The sequence below is a fragment of the Lagopus muta genome, chromosome 4 (assembly GCF_023343835.1).
Source record: "Lagopus muta isolate bLagMut1 chromosome 4, bLagMut1 primary, whole genome shotgun sequence".
NCBI classification, from domain to species: domain Eukaryota; kingdom Metazoa; phylum Chordata; class Aves; order Galliformes; family Phasianidae; genus Lagopus; species Lagopus muta.
The window spans coordinates 16,409,205-16,428,236 of NC_064436.1; the positions used below are offsets into that span (position 1 = coordinate 16,409,205).

Consider the following 19,032-nt stretch of genomic DNA (forward strand, 5'->3'; position numbering starts at 1 on the left):
ATTCATAATGAAGGGATTGTCACCTGTGAAAACCAAACTGACAGTAAGGAGAAACTGTGATTGGATGAGAGTAACGTTATGACATGCAGGATGCCATAAGGGAAATGTAGGGGTTAGAAGGTCTTGGTTAGCTTGTGCTTCGAGTAAAATAAAAATAAGATGATTACATTTTGTCTCCTAAACTATCTCCTGTTATAAAACAGGAAACAAAAAAGAAATTTAAGTGAAATTGTTGCTTGAAAACTGGCATCAAGCTCTTTGTGTCATTTATGCAGAAACAGCCTTTGTAAGGAAGTCTTCCAGTTTTCTCAAAGGGAATTCTGTTTCCTTGTATTTGTTCATTGCAATGTTGTTCCTTGAGGTGTTTTGGCAGGATAAATGTTTTGGTTTAATAATCTTATTTAAAGCACTTTGTGCGTGCAACAGTTCTGAACATGTATGCCATGAAATAAATTATATTTTGTTGCATTTTGGTAAAATGATGACTACAGATGTTTTTTTTTTTTTTTTTTTTTTTTTTTTTTCCCCTCATTTCAGTGTGCATTGATACCTTTTAATATTTCCTTTTTGTGAAGGACTGGAATTTGGCTTAACACAGGCTGAGATGAACTTGGCCAAAGGGGTTACATTTTGGAGTCCAATCCCCTCAGATGCTTCAAGAGTTTCTGGTGTTTTCCTGATAGCCTCAAGATATGGTTGTCCTCGTTTTTAAGACTTGTAAAAATCTGTAGTGGTGCAGATGGAGAATTGTTTAGAAACACCTGAACAGCCTGTTGGCAATGTTTTCCCCATAACCCGCCATACAGTCCTGTGTTATAAATGCATGATCCAAGCTTCCATCTCTGTGGGGCTATGATGGTTCGGGACCTACAGGGCTGCCCAACCTAAGATATTTTTGCCTTATATGGAAGAAAACTACCTGAACTTCAATATCATAATAGTAAACCTTTGTTTAATTTTAGAAGTTTCCCATAAAATGATAGTGTTGCAAATATCATAAAATGCTACTTTCATTAGCAAAATAAATACCTTAAGAAATGTTGAAAATACTAGCTCCAAATGCTTTTGAAGATCTTGTTTAAGACGGAAAGTGCAGTGTGCTACATGGTTAAAAGTGTTTATTATGGCAGTGGGGCTGAAAAGAACTCTGTCTAAGACATTTGTAAGTAGCATATGATATTGTTTCTGTACAAATAGTCTTAATACTGTCTATGACCCAATCATGTCATTTTTTTGGTGCTCTACAACTGAGAGGACATATTGATCAGAGAGAATTACACAGATGTTTTTGGTTGTATATAAGGTAATTAGCTGACTGATGTGATTAAAACTAGTCTAGTGTACGGACTTTAACAATGTACGTACACAATTTGGGTTTGGTCTGATTCACTACTGAATTGATGTGGTGGTGCTATAAGGTGTGGGAGAAATAATGCTTTGTTCTCCATTGCTGACTGGCAGAGTTCATGGACAATTGCATGAATAACTACAAGCCAGACAAACAGTTCAGTGGACTTTTTAAGTTGGGAGTTTCCTAGGAGTGCTTGAATTTAATCATTAGCTAAGTGCTTTGCTGGAGTAGGGCCAAGGTGCTCACTTCCTCAAAGGATCACGCATCTATTTATTGTGATCTGTTTTTCAGTCTATCGTTTCCAGTTTAAGGGGCACCTTCTATTTTTTTTTTCTTGTTTAATTCGAGTATGTTGTCTCAGTGTCAGGCATTTGCTCTTTTTTTTTTTTTTCTCCTAAGTGTTCTATCTTTCTTAAAGTACATGCAAGTTCAAAGTCCACATCCATGGCATGAGGAACTAGCAGCCCAACAGCAGGCGAAGGAGAAGGTGAGACCAGGGCAGGATAGTGAGCCCGAGTCAGATCAAACTGTTATTTAAGCTTGTATATATCTTGATTCAATTACTGTGGATAAACAGAACAGCTGTTCACAAAGCTGAAACTACACCGGAATCTAAAAATACATTTTTGGAAACTCCTACTATTTACAGTATTTTTCTTTCTCTTGCAGTAACTTATTCTCAGAGCTCTTAATTGAACAGCAGGGGTTTTCATGCGAAAGAAACATGCCACGGAGTGCAGCATAATGGCCAGAAATGCTTCAGCTGAGATCAGGCAACAGTATTAAATGAGAAAATGTTTGGAAAGATTTGTTATCTATTTGAAAGAGCTACATCTCTTTATAGTCTCATAATGCAAGTGAAATCGCATATATAAATCAGAGTAGCCCATCCAGTTGACAAGTGTTGCTTGTCAGAAAGGACATAAAATAAAAAAGTATTTTAATGAACTATAACTCTTTCCTGTGAATATTTGGTTTTAGAATAGAGACAAACATAAATTTTTTTTGTAGAATAATCTCCTTGAAGCGAAGTTAGTGAATTCAGTGAACTTTGAAGCTTCCTTCCACCAGAGAATAATATGTACATGTATCTGTAGATAGAAATAATTACAGTGTCTGGATGACTGATTTTAGGAGCTGTTCTAATGTCAGAAACACAAATCTGAAAGATAAGTGAAATGCGAGTAAGGAAGCCACTCTCTTGCTGAGAATATTGAGCTAACTAGAGATGCACAGGCTCAAGCTTTATTCTTTGCTTCCTTCCACTCTATGAAATAGCTTATAGCAGTGAAACAAGGTGCACAGTGCTGAGAGTGGAACTGAGGACAGGAGGTTAGTGATGAGCTGGAGCATTCTCTGGGCCGGCTGTAGACCCGTGCAGAGGGTCTGTGTGGATTTGTGGGGCTGCAATGCTTGGAGATGTGTCAGCACACCTTCAGCTTGATACACCCTTCGCTTGGCTTCGATTCAGGATCAAGCTTGAGTTGGCACGCTTGCAGTGCGGTGCATCCTACAACACATTCCTAAATACATCTTTCAAAGCTGCCTGAATTTGGGTTATTTAGGCTTATAATGACCAGCTTGAGATTTACCTGTTGATAATATACTATGTCCCGTTTATGCATTATTCTGTACCATTTATGGAGATAAAAATTTGTTTCTGTGTTGTTTTTTTTTTTTTTACATGCATTTTCATGGATTATTTCATCTGCTACTTGAAAACCAATTAGTTTAGATTGAAATGGAAAACAGATTTTTCATATAAGTGAAGGCAGAGATTAACAGACCACTTCTGCCTTCAGATTTAAAACTCAGTTTTTTTTTTTTTTTTTTTCTGGGGAGGTAACAGGTATTTTTTGCAAATAATCAAATTTTGGCTTTGAGGGGCATTGCTTCATGAAGTTGAAATGGAAATTTCCATCCCATGTCTGAGGAATATCCTTTACGTTACTTGCAAAATTAGTTGGTTCACATAAAATTTAATTCTATAGCCTGCTGCTGATTTCAAGAAGTCAGAATGAGGAGTGGCAAGGCTAATTGTAGGCTCTTGTACTTAATCATCCATAGACAGCATTTGAATGCATAAAATTCAAGGTATTCTTAGAGCATTTCATTGCACGCAGTAAATATATATTTGCTCAGAAAAATTAAATATATGATAGAGTTGCTTGGGAAATTTTGAAAAAAGAACATTGCAAAATCATTCAAGCCTCTTGTTCTGTCAAGTAACTATGAGAATAAAAAGTATGAGTTGGCAGGGAGGTTAAAAGGTGTGCAAGCTTCTGCTTTTTATCTGGAGATAACAGTATGGAAAGCTGGCACCTTTTTGGTGATGAGGTGTGTGTATTTTTTTAATGGGAGTCCCAGAAGTTTATAAAAGCTTTCTTGGATCTCATAATTGATGCATCTGCTCATAGGTATTGGAAGGACTGTAGGGCTGTTCTCAAAGTGGTGTGTAGTATTTTGATTAGGTTATAGATTGGCTGCCAGTTAAAAACAGAATGCCCAGCTTACTCCTACTGTGCATTAGCACAGCTATTGCTTGAATAGAAAGATAATGAATGGCAGATTTCATTAAAACACAGGTGACTGTGTCTTAGTATTGTGATTTGGGTTTCACCTATTTTTGCAAGTTGTTTAAGAAGTGTTTGTTTTGTCCTGGAAGGTTTTGATTTTTTCTTTTTTCTTTTCTTTTTCTTTTCTTTTTCTTTTCTTTTTCTTTTCTTTTTCTTTTCTTTTTCTTTTCTTTTTCTTTTCTTTTTCTTTTCTTTTTCTTTTCTTTTTCTTTTCTTTTTCTTTTCTTTTTCTTTTCTTTTTCTTTTCTTTTTCTTTTCTTTTTCTTTTCTTTTTCTTTTCTTTTTCTTTTCATCACTGTGTAAATCTCCTATATAAGGCCTCTCCTATATAAGGCCCGTGCAACTAACTGTAATTTCCTTCTATTTCTGCATTTTGAGCACCGTGAACTACCAGATCCTTACAGACAGTAGCTAGACTGTTAACACCTCCATTCCACTCAGTGCAAATGTTTGTACCCTGAGGGCAATTGCCCCCCTCCCCCCCCCCCCCCCCCCCCCCCCCCAAGTGGTGTGTCAGATCACATCTGCAAGCATGTGTAGCCAGTATTGAGATTGAGGGAACTCTTAAAATGCAATTGAGATGATTTGTAATCCCCGTACTGGGACCTATTGCTGGGTTATTTTTCTAGTATTCATTTAGTTTAAAGCTGTGTCTGTTAATTTAAATTGCCTTTTTTTGAATGCATTTTCTCTGCTTCTTGGTTTCTTAAGATAAGAAGGACTGAAAACTGAATGTCATGTTGTGACCTTCTAGCCTTTTGCGTACTGGTCTAAATCAATCACAAAGATATGTATGTTATATCAAATAAATATTTAAAATACAGTCTGAGTAGAGACATGCAGTGGTAGAATGATGCAGAATCAATAAAAAACAGCACAGGTCTTGCTCTGTGTCCTCATTGTTTCAGTCCAAAGAAAAGAATGCTAGACTTCTGGTTTACAAAGGAGTGAAATACTAGCAAGGTAATTGCTAAACAGTTCTCCCGCAGAGTCCAGCTTGCATTGAGTATTGTCAGTTCATTGCCCTGCAACTCTGAATCTATTTCTTTCCAGGGTTTTTCCCCTCTCAAGAAGCATTAGCATCAAATGGTGTCAGTTCTGTAAGGTACAATGCATCCAGTTGTGGGGAGCGATCAAGTGTAGCTAATGATACAAATTTGCTAACTGCTTGGTGGAAGCACCACACTTCTTAAGCATCCCTATGATGGTTTTTTTTCCACTGAAACGCCTTGATACAATTGGGAGCCGTGTGTTTTAAAGCCAGCTCTTTGAATTCCCTTTAATGCTTTGGTGGGTTTATACCAGTTCTCAGCTGTACAAATAAAGCCCTCCTGACAGCCATAACATGGAGTTACTAACCCTCTTTCAGAAAGAGTGCAAGACAGCAAATGTTAAAATTAAAGGGCACTTTTAAAGTAGATAAAGCTTTGGAAGTATTGTCCATCTGTGGTAATAGGCTGTATTGCTTCTGGTACTAGATTTGGTGTGTTGAATAGGCATCTGTTGGCATAGTTCAACTGATACTGGGTTTGGGTAAATTTTATAATTATTTTTTGAAGTCTTAATGAGCCTTGGTTTGTAGTTGGCACCATCTGTCAGCTATTCAGTGACCAGTATAAAATGAGCTGGTGCTCCTGGCTTGTTTCTTTGCACTCAGGTAAGCTTGTACTGTTAGCATCTGCCACAGCCAGCCTATTCAACTGAAGCGTCTACTCTTAGGGATTTCTTTCCTAATGTATACCCTTGTGTTGTTAATTCACAGTCACGCTAGTTGTCAGCAGAATATCTTTTAACTTTAAAAATAATAATAATAATAAATATATATATATATGAAAGAATAAAATGCTGTAGAATTAATTATTTTCTTTAAGCAATTTCAGTAGGAACCCTAAAAATATACTTGTAGAATAATGATTTAATAAAAAAGATAGTGAAAACATGATTTAAAAAAAAAAAAAAAAAAAAACGCAAAAATAAAAGACCAATCAGTTAAGAGGTAGTCATAAGACTTGGGATGAATCTTGTTTTGGTTCTGTTGTTTTGACCTATTGGAAATACGCTGGAGTGAGAAGTGTTCAATAGACTAAGTGGAAGCATGCACATACTTACTAGCCTTTCAGATTCTGTACAGGTATAGGGAGGTTTTCTTAAGAGCTGTACAGATAGACTAGAAAGAGAAGGATTATCCTCAGAATGTAATTCTGTAATTTTGGAGCATTTCTACTGTTTTTCCAATGGTGATGTGATAAAATCTTCCGGACATCTCTGTATGAAACAGATCTTGTACCATCTTTCTGCTATCCTCAGAATGAATGCAGGGAAGATGATGCTTTGGACACAGCAAAGTGTGGTGGTGTTTTTTTGCTTTATTGTTTTTTGGGGTGGTTTGTTTTTGCCTGTGATTTTCTTTGGTAAATGGCCTGCAAGAAAATAGCCTTCATTTGTGCTTTACGTGTAAGGTCAGCAAATAATTTATCAAATACATCTGCCATCATAGTGCAGAAGAAAGTGGGGTTGGAAAAAGGTATGAAAATGAATTAAAAAAAAAAGAAAAGAGGAGGTGGATGCTGAGGATACAACATGCTGCTTTTCTTTGTGGCATTCCTTTTTTTTCCTCTAGAGATTTTATTTCTCTGGAGCACTGTTGTAGGCGAGAGGCAGTGCAACAGAGCACAATGGTTATTGCTTTTGAAACCAACTAGGTATCATGTAATCCAACTCTATCCATTTTGATTAACACAAATTACTGCTTTAAGGCTTAGAAACACATGTTATAACCAATTGAAATGTGATAGAGAATTAATTTTTCAGTGGTTTCTCTGGTGTGTGTGTGTGCATGTATTTTTTTTCTTTATGAAATGAAATCCAAACATTAAACTCCGTACACATTTTGCCTTCAAGCCCTTATCTGAGAAGCTTTTCCATCACTCTGTGGAGGAAGCACAAGAAGTGAGATGTCCTCAGACCTGAAAAATACAAACTTCTGTGTTCATCCTTAAAGTCTGGGAGACTTCTGAAATTGCCACAAGTCCTCATGTGTTGCTTCTTAAAGCTGTGTTTATGGGGAATAAGTAGTGTTTTCTTGAGGTAGTGCCAGCATAGACTAGTCTGACTGGGACATTATGTGAGCGTTTATGAAGTCTTCCCCTTTGCATGCCTTGAAACAACTTGCAGCCCTATCTGGGGCTTAAGTTGAATGAAGGGGAATATTAGGCAGCCCCTCCAATTATGGTACCTGGTATATCTCAGGTTTGGCTACTGCTTGACACACAGTTCTCATATCTGGAGCAGTGACAGGGCAGCCTTACATGTGCATGGACGTTAAGGTTGCAAAATGGCACAGATTGCTTTGCAGAATCTCTTGCAGAGTACACGTGAGGGAGAGCAAAGCCCCTGTGTAGTGTTGTGGTTACAGGAAAGAGATTGTGGGACTAGTATGAAAGCTCCCTGCAAAAACTTGAAAATCTGTAAAGGCTGAAATGCGGCTCTTAACTCATAAGAGGACAAAATTTTAGCCATTCACTCCAAAAGGAAGGAAGAAATTATTTGTTTGCAACTCTGCGGAAATGGTAGAGTTCCCTTACACACACACACACAGGTGTTTCCTGCATAGAATGTGACATACCCATATATTAACATATAGTTTTGGGCATTATTGGGAGCCAAATAGGTGAGTGGGATTTTTTTCTTTCAGCCTGACAGTTGGAGAGGTCATGAGCAGCTTTTCAGTCACAGTGTACGTGCATTATTTCTAACATTAGGGTAACTCATTTCGTTAAAGCAATTTTTCAACATGATGCTCAAGGAAGGACAGGGATGCTTTTTATCATAGAATCCTTAAAGCTGCGAAGGACCTTTAAAGGTCATCCACTCCAACTCCCCTGCAATGATTAAGGACACCACAGCTAGATCTGGTTGCCCAGGGCCTGATCCAGCCTCACCTGGAAAGTATCCAGGAACGTCATCTCTAAGCAACCTGTTGCAGTGCCTCACCACCCTCACGGTCAAAGACATCTTCTTTATATCCAGCCTAAGATTTAGATACTCCCCTTTAGATACTGAAAGGCTGCTATCAGAGATCACCTTGGAACCCTTCTCTTCTCCAGGTTGAATGGCCCCAACTATTCTAGCCTGTTCCTGTAGCAGAGGTGTTCCATCCCTTGGATCATTTCTGTGGCCCTCCTCCGGATGCACTCCAACAGGTCTGTGTCTCTCCTGTACTGAGGACTCTACATCTGGATGCAGTACTCCAGCTGAGGCCTCACCAGCGCAGAACAGAAGGGCAAGATCACCTCTCTTGGACTGCTGGTCACTCTTCTTTTGATGCAGACCAGGATTTGGTTGACTTTCTGGGCTGTAATGGCACATTGCTTGCTCATGTCCAGCTTGCTGTCTGCCTGAATTTCCAGGTGGTTTTTTTTTTTTTTTTTTTTCTTTTGTTGGGACTGCATTCAATCCTTTCATCCCCAAGTTTATATTGGTAGTAAGAGTTGCCTTGACTCAGGTGCAAGATCTTGCATTTCGATTTGTTGAACCTCCTGAGGTTCACCTGGGCCCACTGCTCAAGCCTACGTCCTTCTGGATGGCATCTCATCCCATTGGTGTGTCAGCTACAACCTACAGCCTGGTGTCATCAGCAAACGTGCTAAAAGTGCACTTGACCCCACTGTCAATGTCATTCATCTAGATACAAGAGAGCATGGGTCCTACCTAGCACTGACCACTGACACCACTTGTCACTGATCTTCATCCAGACATGGAGCTGTTGTCCATCATTCTCTGAACTCAATCCTCCAATCTTTTTCCATTGAACAGTCCACCCAGCAAATCTGTATCTTTCCAATTTGGAGAGAAGGATGTTCTGGGAGACTATGTAAAAGGCCTTACTGAAGTCAAGATAAGTGATAGAAAATCAGTGGCTCCTCAATTGTCCATTGATGCAGTGGTGCCATCATAAAGGGCCCCCAGGTTGATGAAACAGGATTTTCCTTTGGTGAAGCCATGCTGGTTCTTCTGTATCACCTCCCGATCTTCCATGTGCCTTAGCATATCTTCTAGGAGGATCTGCTCCATGGTGTTCCCTAGTGCAGAGTTGAGATTGACAGCTCAGTAGCTCCTAGGGTCATTGGGTACTCATTTCTGGACCTTCCTTTTGTGATTCAGGTACCTATAGAAGCCTTTCTTTTTCTCCTTTGGCATTCATTGCCAAGTTCAGTTCAAGCTCAGCCTTGGCTTTTCTGATGCCCTTCCTACACAGCTTTGCAGCTTTCTTATTGTCTTCCTGTGGTACTTGTCCCTGTTTCCACTACCTGTGTGTTTTCTTCTTGCTCTTCATTTTGACCAGCAGATTCTGGTTCAGCCATGCTGGGCTCTTGCCTTCCTTTCCTGACTTGCTACACCTGGGAATGGAGAGTTCTTGTATGCAAAGGAAAGTTTCCTTAAAGATCTGCTGGCAATTTAATAGGAGTAACAAATTATCAACAAACAATATTGGTCCTTAGTGAATTTGCCTCTAACAAATGCTTATTCAGGTCATCTTCTGCAGAGTAAAGATGAATAAACCATTTGAGACCTGTTTAAAAATGAAACAGAACAAATTATGAGAAGCCAGTATACTGACACTTTATTTTCAAGTGTTGGGTGTTCTTAAATGTTGTAGCCATGATTAGTTATGCTTACCCTTATTTCTGTTAGTACTGGAAAGAAGGAACAGATTTGTAGTGCTAGATTTGATTTGCCATCTCACTTTTTTGTTTTTTTTACTCTTTTGGATGGTACTGAAATACACACATCTATGACTAAAAAAACCTTTCTTACTGGAAGGCAGCATGCCTAGGCAGCAGTGTGATTGGCATTTCTAAGGAATTTCCAGCTGGCACAGAATGTGCTGGTGCACTAGCTAAGCAGAATAAATTGATGAGGATGCAGGCTGTGCCCCCTGCTGCAGGTGTTGTTCTGACTCCCTCTGCAATTCCAGGTTCAGCTAGACTCCAAAGTGCTGATTTTGAAAAGGTTTCCCTTGGCTGGACTTCTGTGAAGGATAAGCAGAGGAATGCAATGCTGCATGGAAATTTCCCTTTTTGAGAACTAGGGGATTGCCTGTCCTGTGTTTTGGTGTTCTGAGGTTTGCTGAGTGCTTAACTGTTCTGCTGTGTTGTTGATGCTCTGCTGCCAGGTAGAATTCCAGCTTGGAGGGCTCAGTTGTAACAACTCAGTTGTATGAGATGTATCTTATGCTCAGTAAACAGGCCACTGAGCTAGCTCACCTATTTTTGCAGTTAATTTAGTACTTTACTACTCATGGATTGACTGTCCATTTCTAAATCTGGTATGCATTCTGTGTCTTTTTTCTGTCCATGCAGCACACTTCAAAAGGGTTTTGCTAATTACAGTTCAGTAGTTCAGACCTATTGTATGTTAAGATTGTTCTAATTGGATTTTCAGCAATGCAGTTGCTGAGTGTGATGGTGACACGTATGGTTTTTTTTTCATTGTATTTGCCGCCTCTCATCTTGTTGGAGAAGCTTTCTTTGAATTCCAGCTTTATTATGATATACGAGGGCTGCTCCAAAAGTAAAATTCCTCCTATTTTACTGTGCTGGCCCACAGTTTTATGGTGTTGGCCCCCTACTTCACTGGTGTAGCTGTTGATATGGCAGTAGAGCTTGAACCTTTCTGCCAATACTCTGTTACGTTTTGTTGCCATGTGACAGATGGCAGCAGAGGGCAGTCTGAGAAATGGCATCTGACATGGAAATGCAGATGAAGCAAAGGTGTGAATTCTGTCATGCAGAAAAAATGGCACCCACAGGCATTCATTAACACTTGCTGAACGTTTATGGAGACCACACGGTGGATGTGAGCACAGTGAGGTGGTGCATTTTGGTGGTGGTGGCAGTAGGTCACCTCTGCTGGTGCAGATTTTTATGGGAGCAGCATGCAGGCTCTTGTTCATTGCTGGAGAAAATGGGTAGCTAGTGGTGATGACTGTGTTGAAAACTGTTGTTTTGTAGCTGAGAATTTACTTCATCAAATACTGTTATTGTGCTCTTTGTTTCTCTTCCAGTTTCTGTGTAAATAAAAGGAGGCATTACTTTCAGAGTGACCTATGTATTATGATAGAAGTTAATTGATAAATTGCTGCTCAGAATCTCTTGTTTATACCTTATAGATTCCAAGTGAGGACTGATGAGACTTTTTTTGAGTGGTATAAGAGATGGAAAAATACATCCTGGAAAATGCCAGAGATCCTACAAACGTGCAGGCTAATGTCATGTTGTTAGTGTGAGAATGGTTCTTATGTCTGTCACTGAAGAAAACACTGAAGGTGGCTCCTTACAGATTCAAGTGATACACCTAACAATGCGTGTTTCTTGCTCAGTTATGTTTTAAACATTTGTGTTAAGCTTTTGTGGATGTGTCTATGGAAGAGATGTTTTATGCTTTTGCTACAACCACTGTTATTGCATCTCAAAGGTGTAGTTGCCACCCAAGTTCAGAAAAATGAAATCTTTCAGTAAGCATCAAATGCAGTTGTCCAGTTGTGGAAATGTGGTGCAGGCGGAGATGCTCATTGTCTTACAGTCACGTCTTGGCTCACTTATTTATACTAGGAAACCCTGTGAGGAATACAAAAATGTGAATCGAATTTGTGATTTCAGTGCTTTTCAGTGCAAGGTGTGTTGGATTAATATGAAGATGTATTTCCACACCAGGCTTAGTTTGCATTTAGGCAGGGTAGAAAAATGAGTTTGTACATGCTCCTTCCCAATGCCAGGCTCTTCTGTTATTTTAACTTGAATTAATCACAGAATCACAGAATTGTAGGGGTTGGAAGGGACCTCCAGAGATCATCGAGTCCAACCCCCCTGCCAAAGCAGGTTCCCTACACCAGGTCACACATGTAGGCATACAGGCAGGTCTTGAACGTCTCCAGAGAAGGAGACTCCCCAATGTCCCTGGGCAGCCTGTTCCAGTGAAATGCTAATGCTGTAGTTCATTACAACTAACTTAATGGATAGAGCCATAGCAAGTAGTTCTTGATATAGAAAAAATGAAGGGGAAAAAAAAAAAAAAAAAAAGCATGCATTCTGTGTCATTAATGTGTTCATCGTGCACAGTTTTGCTAATCTCAGTATCGTTCTATGTACTCATGAATCTAACGTATTTATTTTCTGTTAACATTGCATCTTGAAGCCTGGTAACTTCCAAAAGTGTATTTGCTTATGTAAGTGTTGCATCGTTCTTTTCACTTAGTTGCATTTAAGATTTTTGCTGCCCTTTAGAAAACGTGTTGCAAAAAAGAAGACTATTTATTCCAACCTATGTGAAAAAGATGTATGTATGTGCTTAGACTTAAAATGTAATGTGTTTTATTATAAATGCTGACGATGCTTACCTATTCAGTAACAAGCATTGTGTACTGTATAACAAACCATGTAACTTGAAGAACTAAGTGGAACTGATTTTGTTGCTATTTCATGCAGAGATGATGCTTATAGTTCTTTATGATTTTGCAACATACGTGTCTGTTCTAACTGTATTTATTCATTGTAAAATGTGCTTCTGGATGAAAAAGAAGTCCAGTTGTTACATACATGTGGCTTTGATCTTTGGCTTCTAGTTATCTTAATCCTTGACAACTTCAGAAGTTGTTTTAGAGGACTAAGACAAATTTTAGAACTCAAATCTAAACTTAATTTGAATTAAAGTGTTTTGTTGAGACATCAAATGGGTTTGTTTTGCTCTGACTTTTTTTTTTTTTTTTTTTTTTTACTGTCAGAGAGGCAGGTTGGTTCTTGTTCAGATCTCTGCTAGGAGCTGTGAATAGGGAAGTGGTGGCCCAGATCTGCACTGTCCTGAATCAGCCATCTTCAATGAAGGTGATGTAACTTAGCCAAATGGGGCTGTGCTTCATTCTGTCCTGGAACCTTTCAGATCAACTGCCACCTTCTGTTGCCTCCTTATTTGTGTCTGGAGGGTTAAAAACATGAGCTAGCTGGGGAAAATGCTGCATGGGAAATGAGAGGGGTAGGTAGTGCTGCAGGGTGAACAAGTGAGCTCTCATGGGTCCTGAAAACAAGAAATACTGTTCCTTGTTATTGCTTACTAAGCAATTGGTGAACTTTAAAAAAGGATTTTACTGAATCAATTTTCAACTGAAAGAACTGTGCTCTATGTAGTGAAGCAGTTGGTATAACTGTAATCAGAAAACCACTCAGAATATAGAATTTAAGGATGTTGGAATGACAGACAAATAACAGTTACTAGGCTGAGAGGATGTGGGCTTGGGATGGAAAGAGAAGGAATGGGAGCACGTGGCAGGTGAGAACGAAGAAGTGGAAATGTGGTGCTGTGGAGTGAAATTAAGGTGTTTTTATTGTGTTCTAATGCAGACTTAATGAGTACTGTGCTCTAAAAATGAATAAAAATGCTGTGGGTTTTAGGAAGTGAGGCTTGTAGGATATCTGGTGACAAACTTTCTTGCTACCTCTCAGAGTATTTCTCACTAGCATGTGATTGATGGCAGCTTCTAAAGCTTACCCTTTAATTCCTGTAGTCCTCCTACCTGACATCACCCTGAAACATATTTGGAATGGCTGGAACTGTAAGCTGGATGAACAGTTGGTAACGTGTTTGCTTTGTGGTGGACTTAAATGCATCGTAGTTAGTCGGATTAAAACCTGTTAGAAAAAAAGTGAAGTGTGCACACCAATTTAGATGGATCAGTAATTTAGCAGTGAAATTCTCCATTCCTAGCCTTTTCCTCTTTATTTGCTACATAATTGCTCTTAAATTCAATTCACTTTCCACTTTTCACTTTTTTTCCATGATATTTTGTTTTAGATTCCAACTGCATTCATTTATTTCTTCATAAACTATCTTCTGATAAATCTTATGTCTGTAAAAACTTGTTTAAGAGGAAAAAAAAGGAAAGATAATGAAGTCTGAAATTTGATTTTTTTTTTTTTTTTTTCTTTGGTAGAAGCTGTTTTTAACATGAATGAGTACTGTATAACAGTTTTTATAGTAGAACTTGGGAATGGCTTGTTTCTTATTTTATTCTAGAACAGTGTTTTACTCAGGACATGGCTTCTATGGACAAATTGAGTAGTTAGTATTTTAGAAATTGTTCAGAATACATATCCACTTAATAGTATTAATAAGAGAGCACTATAAATATTTGATGAATAATAACAATTATTGATGACTGAAAAAAATTGGTTTATTTTCTCTCAAGTGAAAAATTGAGGTTTTTTTTTTTTTTTTTTTTTTTAACTTGGTAAGATCGGTAGAATACACAGGTTTTTTTTGTGGGTTGGTGTTTTTTATTTATTTATACTTTTTTTTCCCCCTAAGTATGTTCTTACTTGATTAAGATTGCATTCAGGGAGGTGGACTTCTTGTATTTTATTTGCTTATGGAAAAAAGGCCAGGTAACATAGACAGTGATATTTTTCTTCATTGCAGCTACAGTTATAATTCGCTAGTGATGATAGCAATGGATTAATTGAGCTGTCTGAACCTCGCACTCCTCAAATAAGATTGTACAAGCTTTTTCCTAATTTTGAAGAATAGAAGTTAATGGAAAATTGATTGTGCTTTGTTGTACAAGAAGTAAATTTAACGTAGGATGCCCGCATATAGAAACATGCACTTGTTAAAATTTGATGTCTTCTTTGATGAGGTAAATGAGTTTGATTTTTAGAACTCTGGAGTTGATGATTTCTTCCCTCAATTCTAGGAGGGGAAAATGATTTGAGCTGTTTGACAGTTAAGCAGCAACTTACACCCCAGGATTCAGTTTATCCTTCTGTAAAGTCAACCGTAGAGTGTTGTGTTAACAGCTGCGTAGGTTTCCAAGATAATTGGATGAAAATTTTCGAGAAATGTGCTGATGATTTTATAGAGCAGTATTTTAATAGCACATTGAGTTGAAAAATTTACAGTAGAAATAATGTTTACTTTCTGTCTTTGACCAAATCTATTTTTTTCCCTTTACTGACAGCATTTAGTGGACATTCTTTATCTCTTGCAAAGATCTTTCTGTATGTCAGCTGAATCTGAATTCTGCTTGGAAACATGAGAATATGAGACCATGGCTTATACCTCTAAATTGCTTGGTCACTACTGATACTTTTATTCTATGATCATGTGTAATCTAGTGTTTAGTAAACTCTGTAAGCCAGGTTTACTTTCAAGCGAATAGATGGGTAGAGAATGGACCAGACTTCTGGAAGTGGCATCTCAGGTTTTCTTCAATGGTTGAATAGAAGTAGTAAAGGGGACTCAATACTCTCCCTGATTGTATGGTTTAGTTCCTATGAGTTGCTGAGTGGAAGATTTTTCACAGTTTAGTGATTGAGTAGAATATTAATATCAAGAAGACTTCATTAAAATACTTGGGATTTGAGTTAAAATGGAACAAGGTGAGAGACCTTCAGCTTTTTTAGGAAAAATAGATGTGATCATATTATTATCAAACCAAAATGAATACAATTTGTCATTTGCTTTTTAAAGCCAAACTCTCTATAGTGGATTTAGTTTCAAGCTGATCTCTACTGAATAAAACACTTGAGCCTAGGGTGGATTTTCTTGCCAACAATGGCCTAGTTGAGATTCCTTCTAATTGACTTAGTTAGGAGTTTTTCTCTTTTATGAGAAAAAGGTGAGAAGAAATACAGTATTATTATTATTATTTTTTTAAGTACCCATAACTGTTGTACCAGCTAGTAGATCCTCTGTCTGCCTCCTATGGTTTCAGGATTCTCAGGAGTAACAGGAATTTTGAGATTCAAATCCTCTCTTGTGGTAGAAAGGAATACTTGAATATGATTATCTTTACACTTATCAAGGAAAAACAAGAAGTTCTGCTTTGTTTGGGGTTGGTTTGCTTTTTTTTTTTTTTTTGTGAAAGGCTAATGTGATTCTAACAGGAATTAAAAAGCAATTGTTCTATGTGGTTCATGAAGCCATACTTAAAGCTAGATATGTTCTCACTTCAGATAAAAAGAACAATGTGTGCGTTGTTAAGTGGTACTGGCACAATGCGGATTGAGTTTTAACTATTTTACCTGTTCCAGTTGGAAGTGGCATTCAACCTGTTTTCAGTACTTTAAGTGCTGCCTCTTTCTTAACATGTAGGAAATCCACTGCTCATTTAATCAGAATTCTTGTTTTTCAGAAGAATCCTATTTGACTCTTAGAAAAGAAGCATTGCAAGTATTAAATGATTGTGAATGTAGTATCAGAGGATTAAAGCCTAAAGGTCGTTTTCCCTTTGCAGATATAGTAGTTCTTTGTTCTGGTCCAGGTTGTGCCACAGTCCTCACTGACTGTGAATCGAGTTAAACATAGAAACCACAATATATAGGAGACCAATAACTGCCTGTGCTCACAGGCTGCCCTGAGATCTGTTAATGGCATAACTGCGGCATCAGGATTCTGGGCTCTTGGTGAATTGTACCACTTAAAAACCCTCAGGGCAGAAATAGATCTATAAATACAATTTGGAATTAATTATTCAGTTATGAATGTAAGACAGTTTTTCTAATTGTGCTGCTTTCAAATACTGTTCTGTTGTCTTTTTTTTTTTTCTCTCCATTCCATGTTTATTTTCATATTTGTGGGATTCTGTTTTGAGAGGCAAAAAATTTTCCAGAATCTGGAAAAACAAAACAAAAAAAAACCAAACAAAATAAAACAACAACAACAAAAAAAACCAAGACAGTGCTCATACCTCCAGATTTCTGATTAGGTATCCATATGGACAAGGCAAAATGTAATACCAAAAGCTGTGACTCTGAAAATCTTCAAGTAAACAAAAGCCTCATTCACATTTCATATTTTGCTTAAACAGCTTAGAAATATTTCCTGGCAGAGCTACCTGGGTAGAAACAAATAGTCAGGCTATTGTTATGTGCATATCAAACTTTAGAGACTTGAAAGATTAAGCTTCCAATACTGAGATGTAATCAGGATCTTGAAAGTTTACTATTAGCCTTCTCAGTGATTATGTGGAATGGGTGTGCTTATCAAGCTGATGTTCAGTGCATGTACGTAGGCTGGCTTGTCATGCACAGAAACCACGTGTGCATGAGGCACAGCAGAAGCTGACTCCACATCTCATAAATCTCTTGCCTATGTTAAGTCCACTGAACCACTGTAAGACATTCACGTTGACTGAGTTCCTTAAACTGCACATTGTGCTCTGTTATAGGTGCTGCCTATTCAGGGTGTTTTCAGACATCTTTAAGCAATGTATTGTTCAATATTCTGAGAAAAGAGGAAAAACTCAGGCCCATTTTCATTTGTGCTAAAATCAGCATTTGCATTCAGTTACCAAGTCCCATCCTTAAGCAAATTTTACAGCTCAGTTAATAATCCATGCAAAGGAATTCATAATGGAAACACCGGTGTTGCCTTAATGACCATGATTGTAGTAAAACCTGTAATAATAAGGTAGCACCCAGGTTTGTTGAGCTGTTTTGTCAGCTACCAGATCCAGACTCACAAAAATCCCTTTCTTAGTAGAAGGGCAGTGTAATGCCCCTCAAGGGCCTCTTGTGTCCAGTAGTGAACTTGTGAGAAAGTGATATTTTATTTATAAGCTGTTCATTTTGGCTGCATGTCCTCCAGCTAAAGCTGTGTCTTAACACAGCTGTTGTTGTCTCCACTTCTTTGTGAGAAGAAAACATTTCATTTTCTTACTATGTAAAAGCTGGTGTTGGTCTAGGCAACAGGAGAAGACTTAGTCACAGCAGAAATAAAAATGGTAGTTGTCCATTTTTTGTTAAAAAATTAGATAAGTAAGTTGTGTTTTTTTTGTTTTTTTTGTTTTTTTTTTGAAGCACCGATACTTCGGTCATTCTGAAGATATGGTGGAGAAGTCTTTGCAGCAGTGTTTGCTGCACACAGTGGAAGGCTAATATTCCAGCAACCTAGTTTTTAAGTATGTTAATTTTCTGTTCTCCTGCTTCATAAACCAAAGATATTTCCAACTTAGTTAAGCATGTAGAAAACAGTTACTGAAGTTGGTCTTGATGAGAGCAATGGCCTCAAACTGGTGTCGTGTCTGGAGCTGAAAGCTCACCTGGGGAACAAATTCTTTCCCAGATATCCTGCCATCCAATAGTGAATGCTGGGTTGTACTCATTGCCGTAGCTAGACTGTAGTTACTTTCATGCTCTAACAGCCAGCTGATATTTGGCCTTTCTTTGTCAGATTGTGAGCACTCCGCCAAGGCAGTCATTTTAATGTTAATATTTTAGATAGCACTTAAAAACACATATGATTAACTAGCAATGAGATATGTGTTATTACCTGCTGTATTTCTCTGGTTCTAATAGTATTTTGTTTTGGGCTAGTGATGAAGCCTCTCATCACTGTCCATCTAAAAATATAAACAACTGAGTTTTAAATATAAGTCTAATCAGCAACGAGGCTTTTGGAGTCACAAAAATTATAGATAGAAAAGATTGCTGATGTAAGCAAATGCCTTAGGGAATTGCCTAGGATTTTTAGAGCATACTTTCAATAAGAGGTGGAACAAAACTGATTTTTTTGAATCATTTTGTGTAGTAAACGGAGCATTTGAGATAACAATCAGAATACTGTATTTGTCTTTCAGGAGCTAATCTTTTTATAATGGCTTTTCTGATGAGTGTTCAGCCAATGATATTGATCACTTCAGTGCTACTGAGACATGTATGGTGCTTTGAGTATGGATTTGTGACATTATGAGACCTCTATGGATAAATAGACAAGTATAAAATTGATTTAAGCTTTATTTTTCAAAGGGTGTAGTTCTACATGGGGGTTGGGGGAAAGCTTCACAAATATTCCCCAAATCACTTTCATTTGGTATTCATTAGTTACAGGTATTTAGTTAGCTTAGTTTATTTGTTTAAAAAAAAAAAAAAAAAAAAGAGCAAAATTTTAAACTTTTCTTCTGAAAACCCAAAGCAGTAAACAACATAATTTCATTTCTTTTGCTCTATTAGAGATGAAAGGTGTAAGTGTATGGTAGGTGTTATGGTTTTTTTTGCAAGTGGATTCATAAACATGGCTGTAACATCTAGTAATATGACCTTTCTCTTTTACTTT

The 19,032-nt window shown here is 37.7% G+C and overlaps 1 protein-coding gene across 15 annotated transcripts in view; it reads left to right on the forward strand.

The window, feature by feature from the left end:
* CCSER1 (coiled-coil serine rich protein 1) overlaps positions 1–19,032 on the forward strand; it is a 620,464-nt gene that overhangs the window by 25,995 nt on the left and 575,437 nt on the right. The window contains exon 2 of one of the 15 annotated variants that reach the window (XM_048941935.1): positions 12,710–12,809. The exons of the other annotated variants lie outside the window; for them this stretch is intronic. The gene's annotated coding sequence lies outside the window, so the exon portion shown is untranslated. The remainder of the gene's footprint in view (positions 1–12,709; positions 12,810–19,032) is intronic. 15 annotated transcript variants of the gene reach the window in all.